The 17454-nt window shown below is 39.5% G+C and overlaps 1 protein-coding gene across 2 annotated transcripts in view; it reads right to left on the bottom strand.

Annotated features, from left to right (window-relative positions):
• Cd38 (CD38 molecule) overlaps positions 1–17454 on the bottom strand; it is a 42593-nt gene that overhangs the window by 23186 nt on the left and 1953 nt on the right. The gene's annotated exons all lie outside the window — the stretch shown is intronic.

Genomic DNA, 17454 nt, shown 5'->3' with positions numbered 1-17454 from the left:
GAACTGTTACAAATGTTAAAGCACTGAAAATGTCCCCGTGTAAATCTAGTGTACAGAGAATTCATCAGGTGTGACTCCATTAACTGTGGAAATGAGAACCAGCTGGGCTCATCGACAAGAACCCTGTTCATTGTGGAGGAAGAGGAAAGTGAGACACAGAGAAAACATGTTGAAGAGTCTGTGCTGCCTTGTGCTGGGAGCATTTCTAGAGAGCTCTGAGAGGAAACAAATGGCAGGATTGGTCTCTGAGAAAAGGGGGAAAGAAATGGAGGGAGGTGTTTGTGAGCTGTGTCTGCAACTAGCTACTTTTTAAAAAACTGAAAGAATGCTATGACACGGTATGGCATTTTTCCTATTGTGTTATTGATCAAAAAGGGAAATTCCTAATATCCCATGGACATCTCAATGTGTCTAAAATATTCACGACTTAATTTCCTTAGCTTTAAGACATTGACAGAAGACTCTGGTTGAGGCGCATGAAATTGGGAGTGAATCCCTTGGTGTACTAAGAGTGAGGAAAAGCTAACTTGGTAAAGGAGAAACACACAGTTCTTGGTGGGAATTGATCTGCTCTGACCCTAAGATTACACAATGCCTTTGAAAAAGGGTTACAGCAAGAAAGTAGGTCCCAAACTCCTACTCTCTGCCCTTACCTCTGTCTGAGCATCCTTTTAAATCTCTACCAATTGTGTGTGTTTTCTGCCTGTGTCCTTGAAGGACTTCCAAGGAGATTTCATCACTGGCAGCTTAGATACCTCGACAGATGACAGATAATTCAACGTGTAATAAACACCTACTCCCAGGAACTGAGATGACCAGCTTTACTATGAATTTCATCCTATTTAGCCTATGAATGTAAAAATGACTTCATAATATTTTTTGACAGTCATAGAGGAGGGAGGGAGAAAGTGGAAAAGAAGACAAAGAGGAAGAAGAAGGGAGGGAGGGAGGGAGAGAGAGAGTGAGCACTTGAACAGTGCAGGGAGAATCTGGTGGTAGCCGTGAGAGGATATCCCTTTCGTATACTTTGAGTGAAATTCTTTCTTCAAACTCAATTAGAGTAATCATTGCTAAAGACTCCATGCTCATTGTGCTTGTTAATTTTGATCAACTTGACACACGCTATCCATACCTGGGAGGAGGGAAGCTTAGCTAAGGAATTGCCTCCATTAGACTGGGCCTGTGGGAACATCTGGGGGACATTTACTCAACTGCCGATTGATGTTTCAGATCACTGTGGACAGTCCCACCCTGGGCTGATGGGTCTGGGCTATATAAGAAAGACAGCAGAGCAAGTCAGAGTACAAGTCAGTAAGAGTGTTCCTTGATGGCTCTGCTTCATTTCCTGCCTTGATGTCCCTCTCTGAGTTCCTGCCTCCTTCAGTACTGGGCTGTTACCTGGAAGAGCAAATATTCTCTTTTTCTCACTAGGCTGTTTTTGGTCATAGTGATTATCATGGCAACAGAAATCAGGCTAGGACAGTAATATATGTAAAGTCAAACTTCTCCCGTGTGTGTATACCACATCTGACATATTCTGGTTAAGGAGAACACACCATACAATTAAAAATTAGTTCATTACAAAATATTTTAACTGCAGTGTGTAAACTATTCAGTGTGGGCGCCATCTCTCTGGTTAAGCTGGCATGGACTGCTTTTGTCCTCCATTTTAAACTTTATTCATTTTTTAAGTGGTGGGGCCACCCACTATTTAGGATTCTAACTGGGGGTTAATTTTAAATTTTTAAGCAAGCATTCTATAGCAGGTATGCTTCCTTTTCATTGTTTGAGAAAAGTAAGTCCTTAAAGGGAATAAAAATATTAGTCTCTTGCTTGGCTGACTCCATATTTCTGACTCAGCTGTCACTCTCCTGTTTCCTCATTGCCTCTCCCAGAGTGGGTACCTATTGGCAAAAACTATCTCTGCATCCAACCATATCAGCGTATGAATATAACCACCTTTCTCTTTCTGACCCTTCATAACAAATGTGCACAGGAAACCAATTCTTTATCTTTCACTCAGTTTCCTGTTTTGTTGTTTTCTCAGTGTCTTAAATCTATCCTTGTCACCCACTTCTCCTTTGAGAAAGCTGATCTTTTCAATATCCTGACACGATCAATTTCCAAGTAGTTTCTCAAAGAACAAGACTCATAGCTGCTCAATTCTGGAGTCATTTTGCCAGAAAACCATGTCCACACCAATTTGGTAAGCGAAACCCTCTCCACTCCAGGTTGCTTTGGGTCATGGTGTTTATCCCAGCAACAGAAAGCAAAGGAGGGCAGTCATGGATGTAGTACCACCTTTCCCATGTGGATATTCCTTGTCTGAGACTATCTCTGTAAAAGACGCTGTCTTCACCTCAATTCCCAGACACCTCTGGAACACAGGCAAGAACTTCTGTTTCCACCCACTTGGATGTGTATTTACCTTTTTGTAAATATATTTGTGTTTTGTATTTTTATTTATATAATTCTATTAAATTTTATGTAAGTAAATTAGGTAAGAGGCAAATAAAAAATAATACTTCCTATGAAAATTAAGTGCTTGTTTCGGAAAATAATGACCTGTGTGAGTCCATTGAAAAAAACGCTGTGTTTGGCATCGAAATGCCCATTGTAATGACTGTTGGACATTGTGGATTTCTGGAGGCCTTTCTCACTTAAATGACTTCTTAACCTACTTAAAAGGCTCTGCCTCTCCAGTAACTCCTCAGTTTCAGTTTCTTCCATTTTGCATACCAGCTGTTCTGTTACCTATTTTTGTTCTTCCCAAAGAAATGCAGTTGCAAGAGTACTATGATTTGGAGAGAGAGCGGCAGATGTAGTGAGAAGTGGATATACTCTGGGTACATTTGGTACAGGGGACAGACAAGACTCATGCCCAGGCTGTCCTCAAACTCACCGTATAACACAGGCTAACCTTAAACAGCAGTCCTGGGCTTCTTAATGATGGGATGAACATATGCAGCCACACCAACCTGGATGTATTTAACAGTAGAACCATTTCCCTAAGTGTGTGAGTGTATATGGAATGTGGAGGGAAAAAAGGAGAGAAAAGTGATGTCAAGATGTTTTTAGTTGAGCTACTGGAAAATAAGTTGCTATTTCGAATAGGGAAAGAACAGAGTAGAACAAATTGAGAAATGCGTCAGAGATTTGGATTTGTACAAATGAGTTTTGTAACTCCTGCTGCTGTCCAAGGGGGATTTTTCAATAGGAAGTTGGGTTGTGTCAGTCTTGAGGCTGTGAAGTTTTGGGTGAAGCTATGAATTTGAAAGCGAACTGTTAAGAGATAAGGAAGAAAATGTTTCACAAGGAGGGTGTGAAGTCAACTTTTTCTAGTGATTCTGATTGGTCCAGTGAGATGAAGGCAGGCAACTAAGAGCAGATTGATGAATCTGGTAAGACTGGCTTGAGTGGTAGCTTTACCGAAATGAACTAAAGAAAAATTAACGAGAGCCTCTGGATGACTTTCTTAGTTCCATTCTTGTCTTGTTACTGTCTATTCAAAGTTGGTGTCGGACAACTGTATTCTGTCAATTATATTTTAAATAAACTTTGATTGATCAGTAGCCAGGCAGGAAGTATAGGTGGGACAACTGGACAGGAAGTAGAGGCGGGTCAATGAGAACAGGAGTATTCTGGGAAGAAGGAAGCTCTTTCTGCAGTTGTGAGCCCACCACAGAGGAAGCAGGATGTGTGACTGCCAAGCTAAAAAAGGTACTGATCCATGTGGCTAACATACTAGAATAATAGGCTATAGAAGTTATAAGAGTTCATAAGAAGCCTGAGCTAATGGGCCAATCAGTTTATAGTTAATGTAGACCTCTGTGTGATTTCTTTGGGACTTAATGACTGCAGGAACTAGGCAGGACAGAAAACTCAATCAACACTACGTGAAACAGCCAACACGGTTTTTCTTTAATTAAACAGTGACATGCCAGTACAGAGTACTTTCAACACACAATGCTAGTGGCATTTATCTTGTCTATGAAGGTCAAAAAATAGCCTTGAAGATAGCTCACGTCACTTAAAATACAGAGTGCTTACAGGTACAATGATGACATGAGCGTAAAACAAATGTATAACAATTAGATGTTGCATAGCCAGAGATAAAGCAAAAACATAATTATATTGTTACTAGGAGCTAAGATTTTCAGTATAAGAAAAGTAAAACACAAACATAAAATTAAGAATATTAAAGCCTTGTACTTTTGTTCTGAATTGAGGTTATAGATATGAACTCATAACGTTTATGTCTCTCCTGTCTTCTAGTGACCAAAGGGATGACTCAGCTGTTAGAGCAGTCACTGCACTTCCAGAGGACTTGAATTTGGCTCCCAGCGCCTGTGTTGGGCAGCTCAAAACTCCCTGTAACTCCACCTTCAGGGGATCCAGCACTCTTTTGTGGCCTCCAAGAGCACCGGACTCATGTGCACAAACACACACACATGTACATAACTTCAAAAATAAAATATTAAAAATACTATCTTCTAGAACTAGCCACTAAAGTCCAGAAAACCCATGCCAGGTGGCAGGGAGTAGCCCTGACACACTCTCTAAGTTTTGTTTCTACCAGCAGTGGGCATGGTTCCGCAGAATAGTAGACGGTCCTGTCTCTAGGGCAGCATAGTTACAAGGTATATTTAGGACACTGAAATTGAGGATTGGTTCTTGCCCTGAAAATGCTCTCCTGCCTTGTATATCAGTGGTTCAGGATCTACCGCCTTGGGAGTCCAGGCTTTATACCAGTAACTGTTGCCAGATTGATCCTCTGGAATTTGTTCTGAGATTGTGTCACATCATTGGCTACTCTGGTTCTAAGGTCTCAGATGCGGGACTGAGCAATTCTGCTGGAATCCTTTGGTCACCAGCCTGCAAAGGTCTATTGTGAGACTTCCCAGTCATGATAATTACACAAGCCAGTTCCACTAGCAAATTTCCCTCTTGTCTCCCCATCTACATCTTTTCACTGGCTCTGACTAATATATTTGCCATCTGACTAATAAGGAGAAAGAATCAAGCACTTACCAGCCTTTTTTTTTTTTTAATGAACTCTCTTTCAAGACAACTAATAGCGAAAGCTCTCTCCTCAGAAGAAATAAAGTAAATAAATGTTAACCCCTGTGGAACTGGTCAACCTTGGCCATGATCATCAGATGCTACCAAACTAATGGGGTGAAAAGTCACTGTGGAACTTGAGAACAGATGGTCCAGGTGTGCAGTACCCAGCTCTAATAACCTTCAAACTGTGGGACAATATGACATCACGGGTCTTTGGATGTGACGCTGCAAGGGAAGCTACCTCTGTGAAATATTCCTGCTCCATCCCCAAGTCTAACTGACTCTAACCTGGCTGTCAGTTCACAGGCAACACTGCTTCTAGAAGAGCATGTTAAATAGCAGCACTCACTGGGCTCCAGAAAGGTGACACAGCAGATCACAGCGCTAGCTGCACAAGCTTGACAGCCCGAGTGTGTTCCATGGCACCCACACGAAGGTGGAAGGAGAAAACTGACCTCCACTCACGCTCCATGATAACTGTGTGCCCATGCACATATGCACTCACACACTTCATACACATACAGGCAATAGAAATAAATCAAAAAGAGCAACACCAGAATGTAACCATCCAAACCCAGGCCATTCTGTTCCACATACTGACTGATATCTGTAAATGAAGAGAAAATGGTAATAAGTTTTTTAAAAAGCTTACTATACATCTATACAGAGTATATATGACTCTGCATTAGGAAAAATAAAAGTTATGTGTGTCTTTAAGAAATTCCTGGAAGATTAAATACAGGCTGCACATTACTAAAATGTCACCTGCCCTGGTTTTACTCCTATAATTGAAAATGGAAACCCTCCTCCACATTTTCTCCAGCTCTTCACAACACTTGCTAAAGTGTGCATGCTCTTGTTTTGTTTCATGTCTACCTCTTCCTGTGAGAATGTAAGATTTGGAAATCAAAATAATTCTGTGTGTTTTGTTCACTGCTAGAAGCCAGATGGATCTGCAAGAGCTCAGAGATAGAGGTGGCCCTTTGTACATGTGGCTGCCATGTACACAAACCACTGGAGACTGAAAATAATCAGGATAAGTTACCTCCATACCAAGCATGTATGTACTTTTTCTCTTGATATCATTCTCTGGACTACATGACATAATAACTATTAATATAGCATTTGTGCTATATTAGGTTTTTTTTTTTAAGAAATCCGTAGAAGACATGAACTATGAGTGACAAAGTGAAATTACATGCAAATATCTCAGGATTTTATAGAAAAACTTTAAACATAGATTTTGGTAGCCTTTTGAGGGTCCTAGGCATCCTAAGACCAGCTCCCAATAGGTACAGAGGAATGACAGCATTCATGAATAAATATGTCACAAAATACTTAAAACTTAGAAGGAAGGCCAATTTAAGAACAAAAGATTGTAGTAGCATTTCATTTGTATTTTAATAAATAAAGCTTGCCTGAAGATCAGAAAGTAAAACAGCCCAACTGGTCAGCCTTACAGTCCAGGCAGTGTGACATACATCTTTAATCTCATCAACCACACTAGTTTGCCATAAAAACCAGGTGATTCATGCCTTTAATCCAAGCCCTAGAGAGGATTATAAAGTGGGAGGAGATAGCTCTCAGTCTGCCTGGAGATTCCTGGATCTCAGTCTCACTCTGAGATTCCTGGAGGCAGGATCGCCATTTCAGACTGAGGTTGATGCTAGAGCCAGTGACTGGCTGCTTTGCTTTTCTGGTCTTCAGGTTGAACCCCAATTTCTGCCTCTGAATTTTTATTAATCATGCTACATTTGGTGCCCAACTTTTGGGGTACAAATTTACAAAAAAAAAAAAAAAAGCCGTTTGCCTGAGGTTTTTCAGCCACCAGCTCTGGCCAGAGCTGGACCTGAACTTAGCCACCTGGGAATGAAAGAAAAACTAGTGCTCCCAGCGCCCATTCCCCCTGGCTTAGCTCCCATGGAAAGATGGAAAATACACAAAGAATCTGGACACTGTATGTTATTGTGTTATCTCTGAATTGTTTTACTGCTAAAGAAGGAGGAACAGCTGTTAAAAGCCATTTGATTATAAATGCTGCCAGATTAATCCAACCTATATATTTGGAAAACATATTGACTTCCAAATTTAAGTCAAAAGATACTGTTACTTTGAAGAAAAGGTGTTGCTTTTGTTTCCATAGGAAATGAGAAGATGTGAATTCATTCTTGGTTAGGAAAAATAAGGTTTGATTGAGGAAGACACCCTGGAAAGTCTCCAATAGGAGTGTATGACTCAGATGGTCCAACATTTTAGAGCACCTCTGTTGCAGTTTCCTCTGAGTTCGAATTCCAGAACAGTTTCAAGAATGCTGGCTGATATAATCCAGATTTACAGAATACTCCAGTCAGAACTTTTGCCATAATCCTAAACTTTCTTTGGGTCCCCATAAGATTATCAGCACCCTCAGTCAGCAGGAAGTAGCTTAAAACTATGTTCACATTCCCCCAAACTGGATTATGGATATTTGTTAGTATGTTGGCTACAATTTGTTATAGATAATGATCAGGAAAAAGTTAAACAAAGGAGATTAGACTCAGAGTTCTTGTTTTGAAAAGAAAACAGAGGGATATAAATATGATAGGATAAAAAGGTCGATTATTGAATCTACTCTGAAAAGAAAAAAGGATAATATAGATATGATCTTGTTTTGAAAATAAAAAAGGGTAATACAGGTACAATAGGATCAAAGAGTAGATTATTGAATATAATATTGTCCTAAAAGGTTTTCCGATCAAATGGACCTAAGAAAGAAGTAGGTATAGCTATCCTAATATCTTACAAAATAGGCTTCAAACTAAAATCAATTAGAAGAGAATGAGAAGGACACTTTATACTCATAACAAGAACAATCCATCAAGATGTAGTCTCAATCCTGAACATCTATGCCCCTAATAAAGAGCACCCACATATGTAAAAGAAACATTACTAAAACTTAAATTGCACATCAAACCCCACACACTAATAGTAGAAGACTTTAAAACTCCACTCTTGCCAATGGACAGGTTAACCAAAGAGAAACTTTACAGAGAAATAAGAGAACTAAAAGATGTCATGAATCAAATAAACTTAACAGATATCTATAGAACATTCAGTCCAAACCCAAAAGAATATACCTTCTCAGCACCTCATGGAACCTTCCCTAAAACTGATAACATACTCGGTAACAAAGCAAACCTCCACAGATACAAAAAAAAAAAAAATTGGAGTAACTCCTGTGTCATCAGATCACCATGGATTAAAGCTAGAATTTAACAACAATACTACTCTCAGAAAGCCTACAAACTCATGGAAATTGAACAGTGAACTACTGAACCACCCCTGGATCAAGGAAGAAATAAAGAAAGAAATTAAATACTTCCTTGAATTCAACAAAAATGAAAGCACAATGTATGCAAACCTACGGGACACTATGAAAGCAGTGCTAAGAGGAAAGTTTACAGCACTAAGTCCCACATAAAGAAAACGGAAAAATCTCACTTTGGTGACTTAATAGCACACCTGAAAGCTCTAGAACAAAAGAAGCAGTCTCACCCAGAAGGAGTAGAAGACAGAAAATAATCAAATTGAGGACTTAAATCAACAAAATAAAAAAGAAAACAATAAAAAGAATCAATGAAACAAAGAACTGGTTCTTTGAGAAAATCAACAAGATAGACAAACCTTTATCCAAACTAATCAAAAGGCAGAGAGAGAACATCCAAATTAACAAAATCAGAAATGAAAAGGGGACATAACAACAGACACTGAGGAAATTCAGATAATCATTAGGTCATACTACAAACATCTGTACTCCACAAAATTGGAAAATGTAAAAGAAATGGACAATTTTCTACATAGATACCATATACCAAAATTAAATCAAGACTAGGTGAGCAATTTAAATAGACTGATAAACTGCAAGGAAATAGAAGCTCTCATCAAAAACCTCTTAACCAAAAAAAGCCCAGGGTAGGATGGTTTTAGTGCAGAATTCTGAAAGAACTTCCAAGAACTAATACCTATATTCTTCAAAGTGTTCCACATAATAGAAACAGAAGGAACATTGCCAAACTCTTTTAATGAGGTTACAATTACCCTAATACCAAAACCATACAAAGACTCAACTAAGAAAAAGAATTACAGACCAATCTCACTCATGAACATGGATGCAAAAGCACTCGATAAAATACTGGCAAACCAAATCAAAGAGCACATCAAAAAAACCATCCACAATGATCAAGTTGGCTTCATCCCAGAGATGCAGGGCTAGTTAAACATATGAAAATCTATCACTATAATCCATCATATAAATAAACTGAAAAAATATGATTTTTTCATTAGATGCTGAAAAGCATTCAACAAAATCTAACACCCCTTCATGATAAAGGTCTTGGAGAGATCAGGGATACAAGGAACATATCTAAATATAATAAAAGCAATATATAGCAAGTTGACAGCCAATATCAAATTAAATGGAGAGAAACTCAAAGTGATTCCACAAAAATCAGGAACAAGACAAGGCTGTCCACTATCTCCATATCTCTTCAACATAGTTCTTGAAGTTTTTTCTATAGCAGTAAGACAACAAAAGGAGATCAAGGGAATTCAATCTGGAAAGGAAGAAGTCAAACTTTCGTTAGTTGCAGATGATATGATAACATATATAAGTGACCCCCAAAACTCTACCAGAGAACTCCTACAGTTGATAAATACCTTCAGTGATGTGGCAGGATACAAGATCAACTCAATTGATCCCTCTTATACACAAATTATAAAGAAGATGAAAGGGAAATCAGAGAAAAATCATTTTTCATAATAGCCACAAATAACTTAAAATATCTTGTGGTAACACTAACCAAAGAAGTGAAAGACCTATTTGACAAGAACTTTAAGTCTTTGAAGAAAGAAATTGAAGAAGATACCAGAAATTGGAAAGATCTCCCATGCTCTTGGATAGGTAGGATCAACATAGTAAAAATGGCAATCCTATCAAAAGTAATCTATAGATTCAATGCAATACCTATCAAAATCCCAACACAATTCTTCACAGATCTTGAAAGAACAATAATCAACGTCATAGGGAAAAGCAAAAAACCCAGGATAGCCAAAACAATCCTGTACAATTAAGGAACTTCTGGAGGTATCAACATATCTGACATGAAGCTCCATTACAGAGCTACAGTATTGAAAACAGCTTGGTACTGGCATAAAAACAGAGATTGACCATGGAAATGAATTGAAGACCAGGATATTAATCCACACATCTATGAACACCTGATTCTTGACAAAGAAGCAAAAAAATATCAAATGGGAAAAAAGAAAGCATATTTAAGAAATGGTGCTGACATAACTGGATGTCAATGTAGAAGAATGAAAACAGATCCATATCTATCCCCATGCACAAAACTTAAGTCCAAATGGATTAAAGACCTCAATATAAACTGACCACACTGAACCTGATAGAAGAGAAAGTGAGTAGAAGTCTTCAATGCATGAGCACAGGAAACCACTTCCTAAACATAACCCCAGTAGTACAGTCACAAAGAGCAACAATAAATAAATGGGAACTCCTGAAGCTGAGAAGCTTCTGTAAAGCAAAGGACACAATCAATAAGACAAAAAAAGCAGCTTACTGAATGGGAAAAAATCTTTACTAACCCCACATCAGACAAAGGACTGATTTCCAAAATATATAAAGAACTCAGGAAATTAGAGATCAAAAATCTAAATAACCCAATTTAAAAATGAGGTACACAACTAATTCTCAACAGAAGAATCTCAGATGACCAAAAGATACTTAAGGAAATGTTCAACATTCTTAACCATCATGGAAATGCAAATCAAAACAACTTTGAGATACCATCTTACCCCTGTCAGAATTGCTAAGATCAGAAACACCAATTATAGCTTATGCTGGAGAGGATATGGAGCAAGGGGAACACTCATCCATTGCTGGTGGGAATGAAAACTTGTACAACCATTTTGGAAATATATATATAACATATATATATATATATATATATATATATATATATATAATTTCCTAATTGGACAAACAGGACACAAAAGAAAGTGACTACAAAATATTGTCAAGACAAGGAGGGGCAGCCATTCAGAATATCCTGTTGAATATGATAGGCCTGTAGGCCGAAGATGGATGCCCCAATGTTGCAGAGGAGCTTTGGGTGACTGTCAAGCATCCAGCTGTTTCTGTCATTACTCACATTTTTTGGAAGTCCTTTGTTTGAACTTCCTGCTTATTCAGCCAATATTATTTGCTGTGGGACAATGGTCTTTTATCTGGTAACTTGTATTATTTTTAATAAAATGATGATTGGCCAGGAGCCAGGCAGGAAGTATAGGCAGGGCGACGGCAACCAGGCAGCAAATAGAGGTGTGAAACAAGAATTCTGGGAAGAGGGAAGTTTCATTCTGCAGTCGTGACCCAGCCTCAGAGAAAGCAAGATGTGACTGCCGTGCCAAAAAGAAGCACCAAGCCACATGGCTAACACAGACAAGAATTATGGGCTAATATAAGTTACGAGTCAATAAGAAGTCTGAGCTACTAGGCCAACCAGTTTATAATTAATGTAGACATCTGTGTGTTTCTTTGGGACTGAATGACTGCAGGACCGGGTGGGACAGAAACCTCTGTCAACAGAATGGCACTTGGTCAATAATTATTTCCTTATTGGGTCTCTGAGGGAGTTGAAGACTAGATAGTTATAGTTTTTTGTTTGTTTGTTTGTTTACCTGACACAGAAAGCAAGTTATGATAGAAAGTAAATTAAGCACAAGACTTTGGACTCACCAAGGTAGAATAGATATGAAATACTTTCTCTGAATTTGTCAAATGCAAATGGACTAGACATTGTTGATGTATTTGTTGCCTGTATATATTGTATATAGTTATTATACTTATTATATATAGTTTTTCTTATATTAGCTATAGTCTTCTTTTTTGTTTTAGATTAAAAGGGGAAATGTAGTGGTATTTTATTTGTATTTTAATAAATAAAGCTTGCCTGAAGATCTGAGGGTAAAAGAGCCCCACTGGTCAGCCTTACAGACCAGGCAGTGTGACACACATCTTTAATCCCAGTAGCCACACTAGTTTGCCATAGAGACTAGGGAGACTAGGTGGTGACTGCCTTTAATCCAAGTCCTGGAGAGGATTATAAAACGGGAAGAGAAAGCTCTCACTTTCAGTCTTATTCTGAGATTCCTGGAGGCAGGATCACCATTTTGGACTGAGGTCAAGGTAAGAGCCAGTGACCGACTGCTTTGCTTTTCTGGTCTTCAGGTTGAATCCCAATTTCTGTCTCTGAGTTTTTATTAGTCATGCTACATAAAAGATAGACAGCATTTGTTTGCAGTGTCATATTATAATTTTCCATAGTTTGGATATGGTCTGTGTCTGTACCCCAACAGTTTCCATGCTGGGAGCCTGGTCCACCATGTGGCAATGTTGAGTTTGTGGAACCTTTAAGAGATGGGACCTCATAGAAGATGCCTAAGTCATGGGTAATCACTCTCTGAATAAATGAATCCTGTTCTGAATGTGGGAGTTGATTCTTATGAGGATTGCATGATCGTTCTCTAGTCTCTGACTTCCTGGATGACTGAGCCATACCTTCTGCAGTTATCATCATCATGATGCCACCTGCCACACTATGATGTAGCCAGAAGGCCGCCATCAGAGCCCAGGAGCTGCAGCACTCTGTTCTTAGACTTGTGAAATTGTGAGAAAAACTTATGTTTCCTTCATCTGTTTCCAAACATCCTGTACTTTATTATACTAGAATCAAAGGACTAAGACAGGTACTGTAGGAAAGACTTACTCAAAAAACTCTTGCCTAGTGGAATGTGGTTTTCATATGAAGTTATAGCTCCAACCTTTTAAGTTAGATGGTAGTTTGTCATTCGTGTCTGTTAGAGATACAAATAATTTCTGTGCAACAATGAGAAAATCTTAGAGTTTCTGCTTTGTACTGCCTTCTAGAACATTAGCTAGTTGTTTTTTTTTTTTTGTCTAACCTATTTATCTAAGTCTAATATTCTTTTTAAATACTAGCAGATATAAAGTGCTTCACAATATCCCTTGAAGAGAATTTGTCTCTTTATTGACCTCCCCATAAATGAATATTTAAAGTCAGGTCTTTCTGACTCCAAGTACTGTTCTTGTTACATTTTACCTGGTCACATCCAAGCCTGTCAGAAATAAATAATTAGATCTCTAATGTGTGTAGCTCTCTGAGCTATGAATGTCACTTTCTTGTAGAAACTTACACTTTGGAAAATGTTTTCAAATTGTCACGAGATGGGCCACCCGCTGTTGAATCTGGCAGTTGTTCGAGACTGTTCCCTGATTAATCAGTTTTCTGTCACTTGTAATGAAATGCCTGACACAATCTTATATGAAAAGGAAGAGTTCACTTTGGTTCAGGGGTCTGGCAGTTACATCCAAGATCAGGAAGTCCTTACCCTGTGTTTGTACTGACTTTCTGCTTTCATCAAGACTTAAATAAATGTTGAGACTATCAAAGTGGAAATCATAGGGAAGTAAAATGCCCAGACTTGGCCTCTAAGAAAACCCGGACATTTTGAAGAAGAAGAAGCAGCAAAGGACAATTTTAAAAATTGTAACCTGAAAACAAAAGAATGAGAAAAGCCAGTTAATGTGAGAAAGAAATGATCAGTAAAACAGAGAATATTCTCTCTTTTATCATTTATGTTTGCATCCAGCCATCTTGATAATGACATAAAGTGAGTTCAATTTGAAAGGCTTTGACAAAGAGACCAGAATATAATGAGCAGCATATAAGGTAAGCAGGGGTGGTGAGGTGAATTGGAACCCCACCTCCCTGGCTCTCAGCATTCCTTGTGGCTTATTGAGATCTTTCATGTGCATGCTGTTTATATCCCTGTATTCTTACCTGGACCTCCAGTTTCTGTAACTGCAAAAATGACTGACACCCCCAAAATCCATTGGGGAAGCCCATCTTCACCAAGATGTGAGAGTCATGGGATTTAAGTCATACCAACCAAATCCCTCTCCAGAGACCCATCTTGTTCTGTGAGCTGGATCTCCATCCCACTCCCAGGCTCCCACCTATCTCCTCATACACTCTAAGTCCTGACTGCCACCTGAACACTTAACACTCTCCCACGGTACCAAGAGCCATTGTCAGTGCTGACAGCATGTGCACACTTTGGAGAATCCTGGACGTGTGTCTCTCAGCTTGTTGAGGGCCATCTTAGTCAGAAGATATAGTTCCTATGTGTAGCCTTCAAAAAAGGGGGACCAAGGGTGATTCTTCAAGCATATTCTACATTTACTGTCCCTGGTTAAACTTAGAGAATTAGGTTTCATTTTCAAAGTCAAGCTTTGATATCCATCTTCCCATGGGGCAGGGAGTATAACTCATCCATAGAGTGTGTGCTTAGCATTAATCTGAGAGCTCAAAATACATCACCGGTAGAAGGACATCACCCATCATATTTGTGAGGGGCTTACACCTTACCAGGCTTTAAGAAAAAGATTAAAGTTCCAGGAAGTAAGGGGATCATGCCAGTCTTTCTTCAGATTAAGCTGTAGCATCAGCAGTTCTTGAGCTTCCAATCTATTATCTCAGACGGTGTTTCCGATTGCCAGCCTCGACGACTACACAGACCAATTCCACCCACTCACCCACCCACCCCACGCCCCACACACACTATTTCCATTTCTCTGGAGACCCTGTGACATCAGCACTGGCACTGGATGTCAGGCAGAAGAAGAAAGGTCTCAAGGAGAGACTGTTCATGTTGACTTGATGGACACACAGGAAGTGGTTGCTGGAGCTGGCAATAGAAAGGCAGTCCCTTGCAGAAGTGACCTAAGATGTGGCAACCCTGTCAACTGCAAAAGTGACACCCCTCAGGAACCTAAAGCTGAAGAGTCCAGTCTTTTTTTTTTTTTTTAAACTTTTTGGTTGTACAAGAGAAAGTGCAGATACAGAGGGAAGAATTCTGGGTCGAGAATTTGCAGAATCAACGTTTCTGATTTGCTAAGTTTGAAAATAAAAACTGCCATTCTGTGTTTCTTGATAAGGACATCAAAATAAGAAGCAATCCCAAGATAATCATGAAACTCAGGGTGTTGTCAGTAAACTGTGTCTGTGGAGCAGAGGTCTCAGCAATGTGGCTGTGGGGCGCTTTGTGTATGTGTGTGTAAATATTATCTAGAAACATAAAGAACTCCCCAAACACATATGTAAGTAATTCAACAGAAAGAGTGAAGATCTGAACAAAGTTTAAATGGACAAAAAAGCAAACAAGGAAAAGGACTTGCTGGCAAACCTAGATACTGTTTTTCTATTTTTCTCATAATTAAAAAAAGTTTAAGACATTCAAGAGTGGTCAGCTTGAGAAGTGGGCCCTGTAGACTGATGAGTGGGTGTGAAATAACAAAGCAATTTCAGAAGGGATTCGGAAACATCTGGAATTCAAAAACTATTAAAACTTAGAGCATGCACTGTGGTGGTTGGAATGAAAATGACCCCATAGCCGGAGGTATGGCATTGTTGGAGGTGTGGCCTTGTAGCAGGAATGTATCACTGTGGGGGTGGGGTTCGAGGTTTCAGAGGCTCAAGCCAGCCCAACTTTCTCTCTCTCTCTCTCTCTCTCTCTCTCTCTCTCTCTCTCTCTCTCCCTGCTGTCTGCTGATTCAGATGTAGAACTCTCCCCTTCTTCTCCAGGACCATGTCTGCCTGTGCACCACCATGATGATAATTGACTAAACCTCTGAACTACAAGCCAGCCCCAGTTAAATTTTTTTCCTTTATAAGAGTTGCTGTGGTCATGGTGTCTCTTCATAGCAATATAAACCCTATCTAAGGCAGGCACAATATCTCATTTTACCCAGGAATTTTATCTCTGGGCATCTGTCATACAGAACACTCCAGTATAAACATGAAATGTTGAAGGTGTTCACTGCAGAACGAAAGTTTCACAAAAAATGGAATTCTGTCATTCCTGTGCCGTTAGTAGCCAGAACACTGCCTGGAACATAGTACGGGCTCAAAATAATTTGTTGAATGATTGAAAAACTGTAAAATGGGCCAGTAAGATGGCTCACTGCTATCAAGCCTGAAGGCCTGAGCTTGATCTCCAGAACCTACGCAGTGGGAGACAGAACTCACACTGGCTTTCTCCAGCTGCCACACATGTCCTGTGGCCCATGGCTTCCAAATGTAATGGGGATACATGATTAAAATTTGGAGGTTAAACTTTTGTCAACTGGAAATGATTGTATCTACCCTATAAAGAATGAGGTAGATTTGTGTGTATCAATGTGAATGACCCCCCCACCAAGTGTTAGGTTAACAAGATAGTTCAATAAATCAGAAAAATGTAACTTTCAGCATTGGCAGACTGAATTATGGAACTAGGATTTCATACACGGATGACTGGACCTAATCCATACTTGTTTTGTGGAGTGGGATCTGCATCACTACATTTGCACAGCAGTAAACTTCAGACATTTTCCATGACAAGATTATTCCCTAGCGCTCTTCCTTTCCTCAGATGCTGGGTGCAGTCACTACTGTTTCCATTTTACATGGAGAAAACACACCACAGCACATACACATTGAAGACCTGGTCCAAGGTCATGCTGTAGCAGAGCCGAGATCCAAGCTCAGATGATCTGCCTTCAGAGTTCACATTCTCAAACCACGGGAGGATAAGGTGCCATGTGTTCAGGTTAAACTTGTTGGCTCATTTTGCTTGTAATGTTGTTTCTTTCTCTTTCAAAGGTTTCTGTACATGGCCTATAAACTTCACAGCCACTCTGCCTACAAACATGCACAGGCAGTTAATTTAGAGGCTCGGGAATTCAAACCCTACAACCGTGTGTAGACAGTTTACTCAAACTTTCTGACTCAGTTTGCTTATCTGTAATGTGGAGATACCAATTGTAACTCCCTCTGCACCATTGTCTTCTGTCCCGTTCTGTTCTGTTCCGTTCATCCATTCACTGTGATGCTGGGGATGAACCCAATGCACTGTGTAAATTGAGCAAGAGCTCCTGCTTCTGAGCTGCCTCTCAGCTCCGATGTGGTTGCTAAAGGAAGTGCCCGGCACACAATAAGTATCTACCACTAATCTATTCACATAAAGCACATCTGTGTGCATGTGCATGAGGGCACGTGTGTGTGAAAAGATGATCATCACAATATTAACAGGTTAGGCCAATGACGAGGACCAGTTGGTAGGGATGCTTGCTTCTAAACCCAATGACTTGAATTTGATTCCCAGAGTCTACACTGTGAGTCAGAGAGCCGATGTGATGACCTTCAATTGTACGTGGTGGGACATGTGTACACACGCATGTGTACACACACATGAAGTAAATATGCACAATTT

The sequence above is a fragment of the Chionomys nivalis genome, chromosome 6 (assembly GCF_950005125.1).
Source record: "Chionomys nivalis chromosome 6, mChiNiv1.1, whole genome shotgun sequence".
Taxonomy (NCBI): domain Eukaryota; kingdom Metazoa; phylum Chordata; class Mammalia; order Rodentia; family Cricetidae; genus Chionomys; species Chionomys nivalis.
Note: the sequence above shows the minus strand (reverse complement) of the source record. Positions and strands in the feature narration are given on the sequence as shown.